Source organism: Salvelinus namaycush, chromosome 2, assembly GCF_016432855.1.
Source record: "Salvelinus namaycush isolate Seneca chromosome 2, SaNama_1.0, whole genome shotgun sequence".
NCBI lineage: Eukaryota > Metazoa > Chordata > Actinopteri > Salmoniformes > Salmonidae > Salvelinus > Salvelinus namaycush.
The window spans coordinates 32,396,835-32,416,295 of NC_052308.1; the positions used below are offsets into that span (position 1 = coordinate 32,396,835).

Genomic DNA, 19,461 nt, shown 5'->3' on the forward strand with positions numbered 1-19,461 from the left:
TTTTGATGTATTTCTAATACCTATTAAATACTGTTTCTGCTAGATGTTGTCTAAGACCCCTTTTCCATCTGTTTGACCAGAATTCAAAGCCTTTACTATTTTCAAATTTTTAGGATGGGAAATGGTTAAAACATTTATATATGCCTTAATTTCTCAAAAATATATAGACTCTTAGCTTTCATTTGACGCCAAATGTGATGTGCTCCTATGAACTTCACATGTTAGTGCTCATGGTGCTTTTTACATGGAAATGCCCACATTCCTTCTTAACACTTTTCATGTGCCAGCAGTTCAGCCATCACAAATTCCAGATGAAGACAAAATATATTCTGGAACCAATTATTCTATGTCAAAGACTTCAAATTATTATATGATTTATTGCAATACAACAAACCTTTAGCTATAATATGCTAAGGCAAAACAGAAGAACACAGGAGGTACAATCAGGAAAATATATAGGCATAGTATTTTTCTGATCCAAGCTAAGCTTACCAAAAGTTCTTAATAGGAAATGATTGTCAGATGTGCAAAATAGTATTTATTCTCAAACTATCCACATTTCACTAAAAGGCAGAAGACTAGTTGCATCTGTGCAGTACAGTGCACATCTCTGATCTCAGTAATTGTATTAGTGTGATCACTGGGAGTAACAACACCTATAGTCTACACTATTGTCTATCCACCCAATGTGTGAACACTATCCCCTTGGCTCTCACTTGGCAAGAAGTTGGTTTCTTTGGAATGCTTTTCATATTGGCTGCTCTCTCTAGCCCTTCTAATAAAACATAACACTTTCTCCCCTTTTGGGTGTGCTGGGATCATAACTGAAACTCATCAAAGCCCTCTGCTCTGCATGAAACAAACAGGGGTAGCCTGGGTAGAATCCTGAGGCATGAGAGTTAATATTATGGGAGGCCATCAGTACATGATATACACTATATGGTTCTCTCTAACCTTAGTAAGGCATAGTTGGACTGTGGTTATGGTTCTAGCAGAGGACATTTGCATTCTTTTGCATTCTGTATTGTAGAAATCGGAGGCTAGATTTGTTCTACTGTGATTATTATTATTTGACCATGCTGGTCATTTATGAACATTTGAACATCTTGGCCATGTTCTGTTATAATCTCCACCCGGCACAGCCAGAAGAGGACTGGCCACCCCTCATAGCCTGGTTCCTCTCTAGGTTTCTTCCTAGATTTTGGCCTTTCTAGGGAGTTTTTCCTAGCCACCGTGCTTCTACACCTGCATTGCTTGCTGTTTGGGGTTTTAGGCTGGGTTTCTGTACAGCACTTTGAGATATCAGCTGATGTAAGAAGGGCTATATAAATACATTTGATTTGATTTGATTCTTATGCTAAAACATTACTTTGTTACTCTAACTATCCTAGGGGTATTTAGCAGACCTCTGGGTAACATTGACATTACACAGACAGAATGATTTTGGACATACAGTACCAGTACAGTACCACACTCTTGGCCTTCTCTTAACCAGCTTCATGAGGTAGTCACCTGGAATGCATTTCAATTAGCAGGTGTGCCAGTCCATAATTACTTTAAGACATGAAGGTCAGTCAATCCGGAAAATGTCAAGAACTTTGAAAGTTTCTTCATGTGCAGTCGCAAAAACCATCAAGCTCTATGATGAAACTGACTCTCATGAGGACCACCACAAAAAAAGGAAGACCCAGAGTTCATTAGAGTTAACTGTACCTCAGAAATTGCAGCCCAAAAAACTTCACAGAGTTCAAGTAACAGACACATCTCAACTTTAACTGCTCAGAGGAGACTGTGTGAATCAGGCCTTCATGGTCGAATTGCTACAAAGAAACCACTACTAAAGGACACCAATAATAAGAAGAGACTTGCTTGGGCCAAGAAACACAAGCAATGGACATTAGACCGGTGGAAATCTGTCCTTTGGTCTGATGAGTTCTAATTTGAGATTTTCTTTGTGAGACGCAGAGTAGGTGAACGGATGATCTCCGCATGTGTTGTTCCCACCGTGAAGCATGGAGGTTTGATGGTGTGGGGGTGCTTTGCTGGTGACACGGTCTGTGATTTATTTAGAATTCAAGGCACACTTAACCAGCATGGCTACCATTCTACAGCGATACGCCATCCCATCTGGTTTGCGCTTAGTGGGACTATCATTTGTTTTTCAACAGGACAATGACCCAACACACCTCCAGGCTATGTAAGGGGTATTTGACCAGATGACCTGGCCTCCACAATCACCCGACCTCAACCCAATTGAGATGGCTTGGGATGAGTTGGACCACAGAGTGAAGGAAAAGCAGCCAACAAGTGCTCAGCAAATGTGGGAACACCTTCAAAACTGTTGGAAAAGTATTCCAGGTGAAGCTGGTTGAGAGAATACTAAGAGTGTGCAAAGCTGTTATCAATGCAAAGAGCAGCTACTTTGAAGAATCTAAAATATTTTTATTTGTTTAACACTTTTTTGGTTACTACATGATTCCATATGTGTTATTTCAAAGTTTACAATGTTGAAAATTGTAAAAATAAAGAAAAACCCTTGAATGAGTAGGCGTGTCCAAACGTTTAACCGGTACTATACCTGCTATGTGAGATGTGAATCAAATCCCACTCACTTTTTTTGCCTCTGCAGAGCAGGTTGAGTTTGTTTGCTTTTGGTCTGGCTGAGGACAACCTGCAGAGAAGGGCTTATCACCAGCCCAGTAGCAGAAACCTGAGCCCAAAGGTGTGAAAACTGAAAACTCCCTTGACCAGACCACAGAGTGCTGCCTGCCTGCAGCAACATGACCCTGTTTCCTCTGTCTGTCTGCGTGTGTGTGCGCTATTAGTGAAGAAATTTCCGGCATGCTTGTACATGAGTATCACCAGGGTTAGACAGACAGAGGGTGTACCGGTCATTAGCGAGCTGTGACCTGAGAAAGAGGCCATAAGGGAATGCTATGCTGCAAGGTAAACGGTGCATTTTCTATGGAAGGCAAATGATGAATATGTGTGTGTATTCACTGAGTCATGATATGAATGTTAGAGCCTGTAGTGCACATGGTGACATTACCCATCAAGTACTAACAAATGGAAGCGTTTAGTAGGGAACTACAGATCTGTAACTGCATCACCTTCAATGATGTTCTCATAAGCACCATAAACAACACTTTATAAAGACAGCATCACAGCTACAGAAAAATGCTAATGTGGAGAAAAGATGATGAGCCATCAAAATAAACGAATATACAGAACATTTTGGAGCAGATTTGGGTGGGCATGTTATTCAAAGCTTCGGCATCCTGTTCATTAAGGGTTCACTGTTCTAAAAAACAACAAAAGAATTCTGAGGAGATTGCTCTGTAGCACTTCTCCTGCAATGGGATCAGGTTCAGCACCAGAGCCAAAGCCAGGGAAGGCTGCCAAAAGGACAGGCAACATGCTGTCCCCCAGCCAGGGCCAGGTGTGGGGGGGGGATAGGGAGAGAGAACAGTACAGACAAATAACAGACAAATCTAATAAAAAACTAACCACCCACAAGACAACCACACCATAGGAGTTTCACCACATGGCCCGGCTACACAACTGAGTGGTTTAGAAGGGATTATGAAAAAGGTGAAAACAAGCAGTGGAAATGCGTCAGTATTAGGTTATCAAGCCAATCTAGCATAAGAAGGAAGTAGAGAAGCTTCCCTGTAAAATGTAATGGATGAACAAGAAACGGAGATTACAGAGACATGCTGTGTGTACTGTGTTGCACGTCTGTGTGCAATCCAGCTAGTGCATGTACAGTATGATCCCAAGACCTTTGATCCATGCGGTCTCTGAGCTTCTTGCGAGAGGGAAGGCTTTTCTTTTAGAATCCTCTCCTCTCTGTCTCATACGTCTCCATTGCAGGGGCCTACACTGCATTTGCAATGATACCAAAAGAGAAGTTGACTTATGAAATTCACATATCTTTTGAGCAAAATGTTTGTGGCGATGTGAAGTTGTTTTCTTGCTTGGTGAATCATTTAAAACGGATACATTTAAGAGGAAACAGAGACTAATCACAATGATAACATTGCCCTTTCCTATTGGTTCATACGTCTTCATCCTCAAGCTCAAATGACTATTAAAATGATTCACTGATGCCTTACTGAAATCAATCTATCAATAAATACAAGCCAAGCAACCTTGCAGCAGCTAGCTATGCTGTGCCACGGCCTATCAGAAAGGCAACACTGATCATCAACACCCTCTCTCTCTCTCATATACATCATCCATACATAAAAACGCAATAACTCACCACGTCAGGTGCCATCTCTAAACTGAAGCTCATTATGGTAGCACAGTGATTGGGCCTTACAGACAGAAAGAGCCCCAAAACGCTGCCATTGTTGTTAACCAACTGACGAACAAAACCAACAGGCCGTGGATGTCAGAGCCCCCTTGTGTTGGTTGCTGGAGATCCTCTGTGTGGTTGAGCAGCTGAAAATGAGTGAAGAGGCGGATTTCTCCATAAATTAGCATCAGTCTCTTCCTTGCTCTCTTTCAAGGCCTTGTCTTACACACAGCCAGGCTTTATAGAACTAGAGAATGGCTCCCATGGCAGCTTCAGATGTATGCTGAATAATAGATGGTTGAATGAACAAAACGGCCTTCCAGTCGGCACAGTGCCATGGTAGAGAGAGAGAGGAGCCATACTGGAGAAGTCTGGCCAATGGCAAGCTGAAGACAAGATGTTATTTACTAGACATCATTTAAAGTCACACCACCATATAAGGCAACATTAGGTTTCACTACCATTATTACCAGCAGTAATAGACATACAACCCTTCCCCAGTAGAAGTAAGAGTGGTGCTGTAGAGCAACCCATAATCCTCCAGTAGCAGTTCACACTCTCCTCTCCTCCTAGCCTAGCGTCTGAGGGTTGACTCAGGCGATCATTAACCATAAGCCCCTGCAGCACAGTAACTGAGACTGGGTGGGAGGAATTCTCCCTCCCTCGCTTACTGACACTGCCACTCAACCCACTTAACAGCACTGATGCTTAAGATGGTTCTCCTCATTCTCTTGGTGCCTGTTCAGTCACTTGTTCATCCTTATTGTTATACGCCACCCCCTATGTCTTTATGGTTCATTTGGATGGCTTACATTATATACAGCATTCCTGAGGAGTTCAGGCTTCTCTAGCATGCTAAAATATTCCCTGTATTGCCATTCTTACAGTAGTAGAAGACAATTCACAGTATTATTCTCAATGATCCAGCTCAATCTCCTATTTGCCTTTGTATTTCACACCCCACGGCCACTACCCTGAGATGTATAGGAACACAGTGACAGCAGCACGGGCTGGATTATCTAGGACGGCACTGGGTGAAACTGCATCATTGATATCCTTTTTAAAACATGTCTCGCCCAGCCCAGTGATAAATATGGTGAATAACAGATTAACACGCTTGACAATAATAAACTACAAATCCCCAGCTGCAACCCTGACAGAATTCCCTAAAAGCCTTTACCTCAGGCCTAAATCACAAATCGAATCACTCAGTCTGTGATCCATTATTAGATCCATAATCTCAGACTTTGAAATCAATGAAACAGAACTATGTACATACAGTGCCTTTGGAAAGTATTTAGACCCCTTGACTTTTTCCACATTTTGTTACATTACAGCTTTATTCAAAAATAGATTACATTTTTTTAAATCCTCAGCAATCTACACACAATACCCAATAATGACAAAGTGAAAACAGGTTTTTAGAAATGTTTGCAAATGTATTACAAATAAAAAACAGATACCTTATTTACATAAGTATTCAGACCCTTCGCTATGAGACTTGAAATTGAGCTCAGTTGTATCATGTTTCCATTGATCATCCTTGAGATGTTTCTACAACTTGATTGGAGTCCACCGGTGGTAAATTCAATTGATTGGACATGATTTGGAAAGGCACACACCTGTCTATACAAGGTCCCACAGTTGACAGTGCATGTCAGAGCAAATACCAAGCCAAGAGGTTGAAGGAACTGTCCGTAGAGGTCGAGACCGGATTGTGTCGAGGTACAGATCTGGGGAAGGGTAATAAAATGTCTGCAGCATTGAAGGTCCACAAGAACACAGTGGCCTCCATCATTCTTAAATGGAAGAAGTTTGGAACCACCAAGACTCGTCCTAGAGCTGGCCACCCGGCCAAACTGAGCAATCGGGGGAGAAGGGCCTTGGTCAGGGAGGTGACCAAGAACCCAATGGTCACTCTGACAGAGCTGTAGAGTTCCTCTGTGGGGTCTGAATACTTATGTAAATGTCATATTTCAGTTTTCTTTACTTTTTATAAATTAGCAAAAATTTCAACAACAAAAAAATTATATTTGTCATTATCGGGTATTGTGTGTAGATTTGATGGAAAACAAATAAATAAATTTTTGAATAAAACTAACGTAACAACATTTGAAAAAAGTAAACGGGTATGAATACTTTCAAATGCACCATAAAAAAGTGCAGTGAGGCAGGTCCAGGCAACAGAAGGCTAGAAGGCCAGCCGAAGTGTGATCATCCACACTATTAAAGGGTGTAAACAGTGAGAGTATACACATTCTTTCTAATTTATCACAGACAATAACTGAGTGGAAGGCTAATATGACCAGCTATTGTCACCAGGCCTTGATACTGTCTGGCCTAGGGTAAGACAATCAGTCAAATAAAGTAAATCTACATTTGTTTAATTAGGTCTAGATGCTCTAAGAGGAAGGACAAAAAACAGGGCGATAAGATAAATACAAAAAATATGACATTTCACCATAGGCAGCATGCAAAACAACATCTGTATCTTTCATAACACCTTCAGAGCCTCTCATTCGCATGAGAAGACCCATCAGCCAGATGTTAGTGTCACCTGTCTGCACTCTGGGGAGATAGTGTTAGATGTCCTATGAGGGTAAAACCTCTTTCAGAGCAGAAGCCACGTAAGCCTGGATACAGACCCCACAGGACCTGCTATGTTGTTCAGTCACAGCACAGACAGCACAGACAGCCCTCCCCTCCGCCGCACTCTCTCTCACGCACACGCACACACACACACACTACCATGACGCTCTGAGGGTGCACTGTCACTTCGTAAACATCAGCCAGGCAGAAAACACACATACTGTAGGGCAGGGATCCCCAACTGGCAGCCTGCGTGTAAGTTTTCTGTTAAAAAATAAAAAATACAAATGGGGGGGGGGGGGGCATAAGACTGTAAAAACACCAGCAAATCAGCTCCAAGTGATTTTAATTTTGGAAATCTGTTCCAAAGTATTCCTATTCATAGAGATATTTACATTGTGTGTATAAAACATTACAAACACCTTCCTAATATTGACTTGAACCACCTTTTTCCCTCAGAACAGCCTCAATTCATTGGGGCATGAACTCTACAAGCTGTCGACAGCGTTCCACAGGAATGCTGGTCCATGTTGACTCCAATGCTTTCCACAGTTGTGTCAAGTTGGCTGGATGTCCTTTGGGTGGTGGGCCATTCTGATACATATGGGAAACTGTTGAGTGTGAAAAATCCAGCAGCACTGCAGTTCTTGACACACTCAAACCAGTGCCCCTGGCACCTACTACCATACCCTGTTTAAAAGGCACTTACATATTTTGTCTTGCCCATTCACCCTCTGAATGGCACACATACACAATACTCAATTGTCTGAAGGCTTAAAAATCCTTCTTTAACCTGTCTCCTCCCCTTCATCTATACTGATTGAAATGGATTTAACAGCTGACATCAATAAGGAATCATAGCTTTTACCTGAACTCACCTGGTCAGTCTGTCATGGAAAAAGCAGGTGTTCCTAATGTTTTGTACACTCAGTGTACGTGATAATATGCAAATGCAGGGCAGGTTTTGAAATTATTATGTTTTAGTCAAATATTATATCTGTTTGGGCTTCTTGAGGTCAATTTGCAGTCTACAAATGATTTGTAATTATGTTCTGCCATCCGCTCAAAAAAACTAATTGGCCAGCGGCTGAATCTAGTTGATGATCCCTGTCCTACAGGATATTCTTCCTAACAGAGGAGACAGAGAGAGAATGCCACCAGAGCCCCCCTGCTGTAGTAGTGTCATGCTATGTTAATTTTTATTTTTTATTTCACCTTTATTTAACTAGGCAAATTCTTATTTACAATGACAGCCTACCCCGGCCAAACCCAGACGACGCTGGGCCAATTGTGCACCGCCCTATGGGACTCCCAATCATGGCCAGATGTGATACAGCCTGGATTCGAACCAGAGACTGTAGTGATGCCTCTTGCAGTTAGACAATGTATTCAAATATAATTGATATCCAATATAAATTGATGCTATTTGCTTCTCCAGTGACATTAATATAGAGGCAATGTGGTGTGGCTGAACTCAAAGGCTCAATAAATGTAAACAAAGGAGCGCAATTAACGGAGCTCCGCCCCAGACCCCCGGGACCATGACAGTACACAGATCGTTCTACCCAGCAACAAAGCGTGCAGCCTTTCAAACACACTGACCCTAAATCGAGCCAGACTGAAAAGCCAATGTCCGACTCCGAGTTTCTAAACCTAGTCTTTTACCCTGGCGTCATCTAGGGTGCATATAAGAATTGACCTCAGTTATATGATTCCTTCTTTCGAACGTTCCTGGTCTCTCCCACATGTCCAGCGGCCTCATCAATGGGCCTACAGAAGTTCATTGACAGATCTCCTGTCACCTGAAGGCTGGGTACAATATAATTATATGCAAAATAGCTACATAGATAGGGATGCTGATGATAAAGGTGACCAAACCACAGTGATGGACGCTATGTCTACTACTTGACAAGCCCTCAGCACTGGTAAGGTGACCAAGCAGGCACAAAAGCTAAACGTCGATTTACTTATGATTCGTTGAAATGTAATAATGAAACTGTAGCCTATGCTTTCCCAATTTTGTCTCGTGTCATTTAGCTTGCAGGTCTATTGATGTAGTTCCACAAGGTCAAAACATTTCTGAATTTGCATATCCTGTAATACCCACCTTTGACTTGCGTTTCATATTCTCCTATGATCTCCTTGTCCTTCTTGACTCTGGTTTGAGATGACATTTTTCGTGGGGGCTTGCGCAAGAGGTCCTCTATGATGATTCTCGACTCCAGCAGCGTTGTTCTCCGTCCTCTGCTCTTTGTGTCCGATTAGCTCAATGCAAAAAATGTAAACTCAAGTTTCAAGTAACGCTAATCACTTAATGAAGAAATGAAACGCGAAATTCTATAGTGAGCTCCCTAATGCTCACCTGCAGAGGGCTATGTCTATTTTATCTTGAAGAGAAGTACTACGCTTTTCTTGATAAAGCATGCCATCCAATGCAAAAGCTGCAGCGGAGAAAAACAAAACCCTTCTACTCAAAGAAAGAAAATAATGGAAATAGAATGATCGTGGGTGTAGGCTAGGCGTTCACCCATTTCGATTATTTCTTTATTTCTAGAGTGCCCAAAAATGAATATTTGTGCGTTCGCAGTGGACCAGTCTTTGATTAGCTGTGCGCTCTGAGATTTTGCGCTGCAGGGACATATGAATTGAGTCGAACGTCACACGAGTCTCCTCCCGTTGTAGAACTCTCTCTCTCTCTTACTCCAATCCCACACATTTTGTTGCATGAAATGTGGTATCTGTTAAGCAGTTTTTTTCTTTAATTTGATATGATTTCTTGCATTTTCTTCAATGTCGGCTAAATAGTGTCTGATTCTGCCAGTTAGTGTCTTATTCCGTCATAAATCAAATCAAATTGTATTTGTCACATGGCCGAATACAACAGTGAAATGCTTACAAGCCCTTATTAACCAACATACCTAAAAAGAATAAGAAATAAAATTAACAAATAATTAAATAGCAGCAGTATTGTGCAGGGGCACCGGTTAGTCAAGGTAATTGAGGTAATATGTAGGTAGAGTTATTAGATAATAAGCAGAGCGTACACAGCAGCAGGGGGGGGGGGGGGGGGGGACAATGCAAATAGTCTAGGTAGCCGTTTGATTAATGTTCAGGAGTCTTGTGGCTTTGGGGTAGAAGCTATTTAGAAGCCTCTTGGACCTAGACTTGGCGCTTCGGTATCGCTTGCGTGCAGTAGCAGAGAAAACAGTCTATGACTAGGGTGGCTGGAGTCTTTGACAATTTTTAGGGCCTTCCTCTGACAAAGCATGGTATAGAGGTCCTGGATGGCAGGAAGATTGGCCCCAGTGATGTACTGGGCCATACAGTTGCCATACCAGGTAGTGATGCAACCAGTCAGGATGCTCTCGATGGTGCAGCAGTAGAGGACCCATGAGGACCCATGCCAAATCTTTTCAGTCTCCTAAGGGGAGGAGGTGTTGTCGTGACCTCTTCACGATTGTCTTGGGGGGCTTGGACCATGTTAGTTTGTTGGTGATGTGGACACCAAGGAACTTGGACCTCCAACCTGCTCCACTGCAGCCCCGTCGATGAGAATGGGGGCGTGCTCGGTCTTCCTTTTCCTGTAATCCACAATCATCTCCTTTGTCTTGATCACGTTGAGGGAGAGGTTGTTGTCCTGGCACAACACGGCCAGGTCTCTGACCTCCTCCCTATAGGCTGTCTCGTTGTTGTCTGTGATCAGGCCTACCATGTTGTGTCATTGACAAACTTAATGATGGTGTTGGAGTCGTGCCTGGCCATGCAGTGAACAGGGAGTACAGGAGGGGACTGAGCACGCACCCCTGAGGGGCCCCCGTGTTGAGGATCAGCGTGGCTGATGTGTTGTTACCTACCCTTACCACCTGGAGGCGGCCCGTCAGGATGTCCAGGATCCAGTTTCAGAGGGAGGTGTTTAGTCCCAGGGTCCTTAGCTTAGTGATGAGGTTTGAGGGCACTATGGTGTTGAATGCTGAGCTGTAGTCAATGAATAGCATTCTCACATACTGTAGGTGTTCCTTTTGTCCAGGTGTGAAAGGGCAGTGTGGAGTGCAATAGAGATTATATCATCTGTGGATCTGTTGGGGCGGTATGCAAATTGGAGTGGGTCTAGGGTTTCTGGTGTTGATGTGAGCTATGACCAGCCTTTCAATGCACTTCATGGCTACAGACATGAGTGCTATGGGTCAGTAGTCATTTAGGCAGGTTACCTTAGTGTTCTTTGGCATAGGGACTATGGTGGTCTGCTTGAAACATATTGGTATTACAGACTCAGACAGGGAGAGGTTGAAAATGTCAGTGAAGACACTTGCCCGTTGGTCAGTGCATGCTCGGAGTACACGTCCTGGTAATCCGTCTTGCCCTGCGGCCTTGTGAATGTTGACCTGTTTAAAGGTCTTACTCACATTGGCTACAGAGAGCGTGATCACACAGTCTTCCGGAACAGCTGATGCTCTCATGCATGTTTCAGTGTTACTTGCCTCAAAGCGAGCATAGAAGTAATTTAGCTCGTCTGGTAGGGTCGTGTAACTGGGAAGCTCGTGGCTGTGCTTCCCTTTGTAGTCTGTGATAGTTTGCAAGCCCTGCCGCATCTGATGAGTGTCGGAGCCGGTGTAGTACGATTCAATCTTAGTCCTGTATTGATGCTTTGCCTGATTGATGGTTCGTCGGTTTGGCATAGCGGGATTTCTTATAAGCTTCCAGATTAGAGTCCCGGTCCTTGAAAGCGTCAGCTCTACCCTTTAGCTCAGCGTGGATGTTGCCTGTAATACATGGCTTCTGGTTGGGGTATGTACGTACAGTCACTGTGGGGAAGACATCATCAATACACTTATTGATGAAGCCAGTGACTGATGTGGTGTACTCCTCAATGCCATCGGAAGAATCACGGATCATATTTGAGTCTGTGCTAGCAAAACAGTCCCGTAGCTTAGCATCTGCTTCATTTGACCACTTTTTTATAGACCAAGTCACTGGTGCTTCCTGCTGTAGTTTTTGCTTGTAAGCAGGAATCAGGAAGATAGAATTATGGTCAGATTTGCCAAATGGAGGGTGAGGGAGAGCTTTGTACGTGTCTCTGTATGTGGCGTAAAGGTGGTCTAGAGTTGTTGTTTTTTTCCCCTCTAGTTGCATATTTAACATGCTGGTAGAAAGTTGGTAAACCAGATTTACGTTTCCCTGCATTAAAGTCCCTCTTCACTAGATGCGCCGCCTCTGGATGATCTTTTTACTGTTTTCTTATAGCCGTATACAGCTCATTGAGTGCGCTCTTTGTGCCAGCATCGGTTTGTGGTGGTAAATAGACAGCTACGAAGAATATAGATGGTCTACATCTCATCTTGAGATACTCTACCTCAGACGAGACTTCCTAAGATATCGTGCACTAGCTGTTATTTACAAATATACATAGACCGCCACCCCTTGTCTTACCAGAGGCTGCTGTTCTATCCTGCTGATACAGTGTGTAACCCGTCAGCTGTAACCTGCCAGCTGTATGTTCTGTAAAATTCTCCATAACATGTGTGGCCATTATACATTTCAGGGTGGTCCGCAAGACTAGTGCACAAGACTTTTCCAGAACATGGGTGTTCCTATCAGATGAGCAACCAGGATGACATGTCTGGTTATTTCTGTAAAATGTATCTATAGACTGTTGCTATGGTCCTACATGCATGCACCTGTCTTAGTCGAGAACATGTCTGTATTTTTTAACTTTTGCTGTGGCTCTACAGTTTCCATGCCCTAATATGAAACAAAACTAAAATTAGTGCAAGGCAATAAGATAACGGTGTCTAAATGCCAGAGGGGATGAGTCATTAAGAGGAGTTACTGTGTGTGACGTGAGGAGAAAACATTTATAAGAAGTGTGTGCCAAAACTGGAAAGTTAGTTGTTTTCATGAACCAGCTCGACTTTTATTATGTCTTAATAAAAGTCTATTTGAACTCCGGCTCCGGTATTTGTGAAATATTATTGACTGAATATTTCCACGACATTATTCATGTCGTCGTTCAGCCACGACAAGATATTTCAGTTTTTAATGTCCCGTTGGTAGGATATACGTGCTTGTAGTTCGTCCACTTTATTATCCAGCGATTGTACATTGGCCAATTCTACCAATGGCAAAGGCAGATTAGCAACTCATCACCAGATCCTTACAAGGCACCCCAATCGCCTTCCGCAATATCGCTGTCTTTTTCTCCTGCGAATGACGGGGATAAGGGCCTCATCGGTTGTCTGGAGTAAATCCCTCTCGTCCGACTCATTAAAGAAAAATTATTCGTCCAGTTCAAGGTAAGTAATCGCTGTTCTGATATTCAGTAGCTCTTTTCGGTCATAAGAGACGGTAGCAGCAACATTATGTACAAAGTAAGTTACAAACAATGTGAAAAAACGAGCAAAATAGCATGATTTGATAAGAGCCCATAAAACGACAGCCATCCCCTCCTGCGCCATTAAATTCGTTCTGTTTAATTGTTATGCAATCAACGACATGATTACACAGGTGACAGGATCTGCTATTAGAAGCTCTGTCAGTTCATTGTTCAATGTATACATTTTTTTATTCTCCTGTTTTGCTTTGTAGTGTGTTAACCAATAAATTAAATTCATGTTTTTATTTAAGCTGCATTGGCCAAAACATATTGATAATCATCTATTCAGAGAGAAACATAGCAAACCCAATGTAGTGCTCATTGCTATGGCAACCCCCCTCCAGCTGTGCTAACTCACATTACTTCCATGGCTGTGGCCCTTATATAGGCATATGTAATACCAACAGCACTAAGTTCCTCCATTGTGGTGAGGGATAACCTCTGCTGTCATCGGACTCTCACGTTAATGTGTGCAGACATCACACACTGTTATATCACACACACTTGATATTTATTTATTTTTATTTCACCTTTATTTAACCAGGTAGGCCAGTTGAGAACAAGTTCTCTTTTACAACTGCGACCTGGCCAAGATAAAGCAAAGCAGTGCGACAAAAACAACAACACAGTTACACATAAACAAATGTACATTGTGTGCAAATGTAGAAGGTTAGGGAGGTATGGCAATAAATATACCTGTGTACAGGTACAGTGATCGGTAAGCTGCTCTGACAGCTGATGCTTAAAGTTAGAGAGGGAGATATGTCTCCAGCTTCAGTGATTTTTGAAAATCGTTCCAGTCATTGGCAGCAGAGAACTGGAAGGAAAGGCGGCCAAAGAAAGTGTTGGCTTTGGGGATGACAAGTGAAATATACCTGCTGGAGCGCGTGCTATGGGTGGGTGTTCCTATGGTGACCAGTGAGCTGAGATAAGGTGGGGCTTTACCTAGCAAAGACTTATAGATGACCTGGTCAAGGGCAGTCAAGTCTGGGGTGAACTGTTGTTAGTTGTACATTTTTTGAATGGGGCATGCTTATTTAAGATGGTGAGGAAAGCACTTTTAAAGAGCAACCAGGCATCCTCTACTGACAGATGAGGTCTATATCCTTCCAGGATACCCGGGCCAGGTCGATTTAGAAATGCCTGCTATCTGAATTGCGTTAGGGAGCGTTTGACAGTGATGAGAGGTGGTAGTTTGACCGCGGACCCATTACGGACGCAGGCAATGAGGCAGTGATCGCTGACATCCTGGTTGAAGATGGCAGAGGTGTATTTAGAGGGCAAGTTGGTCAGGATGATATCTAAGAGGGTGCCCATGGTTACGGATTTAGGGTTGTACCTGGTAGGTTCCTTGATAATTTGTGTGAGATTGAGGGCATCTAGCTTAGATTGTAGGACGGCCGGGGTGTTAAGCATATCCCAGTTTACGTCACCTAACATTGTGAACTCTGAAGATAGATGGGGGGCAATCAATTCACATATGGTGTCCAGGGCACAGCTGGGGGCTGAGGGGGGTCTATAACAAGTGGCAACGGTGAGAGACTTGTTTCTGGAAAGGTGGATTTTTAAAAGTAGAAGCAAACTGTTTGTGCACAGACCTGGATAGTATGACAGAACTCTGCAGGCTATCTCTGCAGTAGATTGCAACTGCGCCCCCTTTGGCAGTTCAAATCAAATTTATTTATATAGCCCTTCTTACATCAGCTGATATCTCAAAGTGCTGTACAGAAACCCAGCCTAAAACCCCAAACAGCAAGCAATGCAGGTGTAGAAGCACGGTGGCTAGGAAAAACTCCCTAGAAAGACCAAAACCTAGGAAGAAACCTAGAGAGGAACCAAGCTATGAGGGGTGGCCAGTCCTCTTCTGGCTGTGCCGGGTGGAGATTATAACAGAACATGGCCAAGATGTTCAAATGTTCATAAATGACCAGCATGGTCAAATAATAATAATCACAGTAGTTGTCGAGGGTGCAACAAGTCAGCACCTCAGGAGTAAATGTCAGTTGGCTTTTCATAGCCGATCATTAAGAGTATCTCTACCGCTCCTGCTGTCTCTAAAGAGTTGAAAACAGCAGGTCTGGGACAGGTAGCACGTCCGGTGAACAGGTCAGGGTTCCATAGCCGCAGGCAGAACAGTTGAAACTGGAGCAGCAGCACGGCCAGGTGGACTGGGGACAGCAAGGAGTCGTCATGCCAGATAGTCCTGAGGCATGGTCCTAGAGAGAAAGAAAGAGAGAAAGAGATAATTAGAGAGAGCATACTTAAATTCACACAGGACACCGGATAAGACAGGAGAAGTACTCCAGATATAACAGACTGACCCTAGCCCCCCGACACATAAACTACTGCAGCATAAATACTGGAGGCTGAGACAGGAGGGGTCAGGAGACACTGTGGCCCCATCCGATGATACCCCCGGACAGGGCGAAACAGGCAGGATATAACCTCACCCACTTTGCCAAAGCACAGCCCCCACACCACTCGAGGGATATCTTCAACCACCAACTTACCATCCTGAGACAAGGCCGAGTATAGCCCACAAAGATCTCAGCCACGGCACAACTCAAGGGGGGCCGCCAACCCAGACAGGAAGATCACGTCAGTGACTCAACCCACTCAAGTGACGCACCCCTCCTAGGGACGGCATGGAAGAGCACCAGTAAGCCAGTGACTCAGCCCCTGTAATAGGGTTAGAGGCAGAGAATCCCAGTGGAGAGAGGGGAACCGGCCAAGCAGAGACAGCAAGGGCGGTTCGTTGCTCCAGAGCCTTTCCGTTCACCTTCACACTCCTGGGCCAGACTACACTCAATCATATGACCCACTGAATAGATGAGTCTTCAGTAAAGACTTAAAGGTTGAGACCGAGTCTGCGTCTCTCACATGGGTAGGCAGACCATTCCATAAAAATGGAGCTCTATAGGAGAAAGCCCTGCCTCCAGCTGTTTGCTTAGAAATTCTAGGGACAATTAGGAGGCCTGCGTCTTGTGACCGTAGCGTACGTGTAGGTATGTACGGCAGGACCAAATCGGGAAAGATAGGTAGGAGCAAGCCCATGTAATGCTTTGTAGGTTAGCAGTAAAACCTTGAAATCAGCCCTTGCCTTAACAGGAAGCCAGTGTAGGGAGGCTAACACTGGAGTAATATGATCACATTTTTTGGTTCTAGTCAGGATTCTATCAGCCGTATTTAGCACTAACTGAAGTTTATTTAGTGCTTTATCCGGGTAGCCGGAAAGTAGAGCATTGCAGTAGTATAACCTAGAAGTAACAAAAGATTGGATTAATTGTTCTGCATCGTTTTTGGACAGAAAGTTTCTGATTTTTGCAATGTTACGTAGATGGAAAAAAGCTGTCCTTGAAACAGTCTTGATATGTTCGTCAAAAGAGAGATCAGGGTCCAGAGTAACGCCGAGGTCCTTCACAGTTTTATTTGAGATGACTGTACAACCATCAAGATTAATTGTCAGATTCAACAGAAGATCTCTTTGTTTCTTGGGACCTAGAACAAGCATCTCTGTTTTGTCCGAGTTTAAAAGTAGAAAGTTTGCAGCCATCCACTTCCTTATGTCTGAAACACAGGCTTCTAGCGAGGGCAATTTTGGGGCTTCACCATGTTTCATTGAAATGTACAGCGGTGTGTCATCCGCATAGCAGTGAAAGTTAACATTATGTTTTTGAATGACATCCCCAAGAGGTAAAATATATAGTGAAAACAATAGTGGTCCTAAAACAGAACCTTGAGGAACACCGAAATTTACAGTTGATTTGTCAGAGGACAAACCATTCACAGAGACAAACTGATATCTTTCCGACAGATAAGATCTAAACCAGGCCAGAACTTGTCCGTGTAGACCAATTTGGGTTTCCAATCTCTCCAGAAGAATGTGGTGATCGATGGTATCAAAAGCAGCACTAAGGTCTAGGAGCACGAGGACAGATGCAGAGCCTCGGTCTGACGCCATTAAAAGGTAATTTACCACCTTCACAAGTGCAGTCTCAGTACTATGATGGGGTCTAAAACCAGACTGAAGCATTTTATATACATTGTTTGTCTTCAGGAAGGCAGTGAGTTGCTGCGCAACAGCTTTTTCAATTTTTTTTGAGAGGAATGGAAGATTCGATATAGGCCGATAGTTTTTTATATTTTCTGGGTCAAGGTTCGGCTTTTTCAAGAGAGGCTTTATTACTGCCACTTTTAGTGAGTATTGTACACACCCGGTGGATAGAGAGCCGTTTATTATGTTCAACATAGGAGGGCCAAGCAGAGGAAGCAGCTCTTTCAGTAGTTTAGTTGGAATAGGGTCCAGTATGCAGCTTGAAGGTTTAGAGGCCATGATTATTTTCATCATTGTGTCAAGAGATATAGTACTAAAACACTTGAGTGTCTCTCGTGATCCTAGGTCCTGGCAGAGTTGTGCAGACTCAGGACAACTGAGTTTTGGAGGAATACGCAGATTTAAAGAGGAGTCCGTAATTTGCTTTCTAATGATCATGATCTTTTCCTCAAAGAAGTTCATGAATTTATTACTGCTGAAGTGAAAGCCATCCTCTCTTGGGGAATGCTGCTTTTTAGTAAGCTTTGCGACAGTATCAAAAATACATTTCGGATTGTTCTTATTTTCCTCAATTAAGTTGGAAAAATAGGATGATCGAGCAGCAGTGAGGGCTCTTCGATACTGCACGGTACTGTCTTTCCAAGCTAGTCGGAAGACTTCCAGTTTGGTGTGGCGCCATTTCCGTTCCAATTTTCTGGAAGCTTGCTTCAGAGCTCGGGTATTTTCTGTATACCAGGGAGCTAGTTTCTTATGACAAATGTTTTTAGTTTTTAGGGGTGCAACTGCATCTAGGGTATTGCGCAAGGTTAAATTGAGTTCCTCAGTTAGGTGGTTAACTGATTTTTGTCCTCTGACGTCCTTGGGTAGGCAGATGGAGTCTGGAAGGGCATCAAGGAATCTTTGGGTTGTCTGAGAATTTATAGCACGACTTTTGATGCTCCTTGGTTGGGGTCTGAGCAGATTATTTGTTGCGATTGCAAACATAATAAAATGGTGGTCCGATAGTCCAGGATTATGAGGAAAAACATTAAGATCCACAACATTTATTCCATGGGACAAAACTAGGTCCAGAGTATGACTGTGACAGTGAGTAGGTCCAGAGACATGTTGGACAAAACCCACTGAGTCGATGATGGCTCCGAAAGCCTTTTGGAGTGGGTCTGTGGACTTTTCCATGTGAATATTAAAATCACCAAAAATTTGAATATGATCTGCTATGACTACAAGGTCCGATAGGAATTCAGGGAACTCAGTGAGGAACGCTGTATATGGCCCAGGAGGCCTGTAAACAGTTGCTATAAAAAGTGATTGAGTAGGCTGCATAGATTTCATGACTAGAAGCTCAAAAGATGAAAACGTCATTTTTGGGGGGGGGTAAATTGACATTTGCATCGTAAATGTTAGCAACACCTCCGCCTTTGCGGGATGCACAGGGGATATGGTCACTAGTGTAACCAGGGGGTGAGGCCTCATTTAACACAGTAAATTCATCAGGCTTAAGCCATGTTTCAGTCAGGCCAATCACATCAAGATTATGATCAGTGATAAGTTCATTGACTATAACTGCCTTTGAAGTGAGGGATCTAACATTAAGTAGCCCTATGTTGAGATGTGAGGTATCACGAGCTCTTTCAATATTGGCAGGAATGGAGGAGGTCTTTATTCTAGTGAGATTGCTAAGGCGAACACCACCATGTTTAGTTTTGCCCAACCTAGGTCGAGGCACAGACACGGTCTCAATGGGGATAGCTGAGCTGACTACACTGACTGTGCTAGTGGCAGACTCCACTAAGCTGGCAGGCTGGCTAACAGTCTGCTGCCTGGCCTGCACCCTATTTCATTGTGGAGCTAGAGGAGTTAGAGCCCTGTCTATGTTGGTAGATAAGATGAGAGCACCCCTCCAGCTAGGATGGAGTCCGTCACTCCTCAGCAGGCCAGGCTTGGTCCTGTTTGTGGGTGAGTCCCAGAAAGAGGGCCAATTATCTACAAATTCTATCTTTTGGGAGGGGCAGAAAACAGTTTTCAACCAGCGATTGAGTTGTGAGACTCTGCTGTAGAGCTCATCACTCCCCCTAACTGGGAGGGGGCCAGAGACAATTACTCGATGCCGACACATCTTTCTAGCTGATTTACATGCTGAAGCTATGT

At 43.5% G+C, this 19,461-nt stretch overlaps 1 protein-coding gene across 1 annotated transcript in view; it reads right to left on the reverse strand.

Moving 5' to 3' along the window:
• Positions 1-19,461, reverse strand: part of LOC120021269 (SLIT-ROBO Rho GTPase-activating protein 3-like) — a 139,304-nt gene that overhangs the window by 115,956 nt on the left and 3,887 nt on the right. The gene's annotated exons all lie outside the window — the stretch shown is intronic.